This window comes from Mus caroli, chromosome 6, assembly GCF_900094665.2.
Source record: "Mus caroli chromosome 6, CAROLI_EIJ_v1.1, whole genome shotgun sequence".
NCBI lineage: Eukaryota > Metazoa > Chordata > Mammalia > Rodentia > Muridae > Mus > Mus caroli.
In genome coordinates this window covers 42,439,092-42,440,057 of record NC_034575.1, presented here as the reverse complement: position 1 = coordinate 42,440,057, position 966 = coordinate 42,439,092, and the positions used below count along the sequence as shown (strand labels likewise).

The following is a 966-nucleotide window of genomic DNA, read 5'->3' as shown; positions in this document are numbered from 1 at the left end:
TCGGTCGATGCTTTTGTCAGATGTGTGGGAAAAGAAAAAGCTCGAAAGGAAATGAGACTAAGCCCTACGCAAGGGAAGTGAAATGTCAATGAGCCAGGTCATCTGTGCAGCTGTGCTTCCAAGCAAATACTACTAGATCAGTGGTTTTGTTTTCCCAGTTTCAGCTTGCTCTCTCTCTCCCTCTGGTGGACACCTAGTACCGATTCTGATTTCTTCACCTCTTAAGAAATATCTTAGGAAATGTTCTTCTTTTTCCACATCATTATTTCTTTCTCCTAAATGGTACTGACCACACACTCAAAAGAGTGCTCCATACAACTATGGGACTGTAAGGGGGCACCCGGATTTGAACCGGGGACCTCTTGATCTGCAGTCAAATGCTCTACCACTGAGCTATACCCCCTGCTGGCAGAAATGGTCTCTCTGAACCAATTTAACTTTCCTTTCCTGTTATGGCCACACTAGCAGCGAATGATACACATTAAATTTTAATGAATACAAAGTAAAAGGAATTTACTGGGCCACAACAGTGAAACTATCAGAGAAGCCAATGAATATCAGGAATTCAAACACTAGAACCCTGTCTCTTTAGCTTTGCTTCCCTGCCTTTTTTTGTTTGTTTGTTTGTTTGGTTTGGTTTGGGTTTTTTGTTTTTTGGTTGTTTTTTTTTTTTTTTTTTGGTTTGTTTGTTTTGTTTTGTTTTTTATGGCAGGGTGAGATATTGAGACAGGGTCCTACTATACAGCCTAAGTTGGACTTAACTGTTTTCCTCCTGCAGCCTGAGTGCTGGGGTTATAGGTATATGCCACTGAACCCAGCTTTGGTTCCTTAGTTGGTCAGCTTTAATGTTTCACAGGCGTCTCTCCATGTGGTAAATAACCTCCAGCACCTGTAAGCTCACACCCCATACTTAAATCTCCAGAAATGAGGCTTGTACCTGACTTTGGTTGGTCTGGTGTGGTTTCT

At 41.8% G+C, this 966-nt stretch overlaps 1 non-coding gene across 1 annotated transcript; it reads right to left on the bottom strand.

Annotated features, from left to right (window-relative positions):
• Positions 1-331: 331 nt before the first annotated feature.
• On the bottom strand, positions 332-403 carry Trnac-gca. The gene has a single exon. It is a non-coding gene; the product is annotated as a tRNA-Cys (tRNA).
• Positions 404-966: the final 563 nt, after the last annotated feature.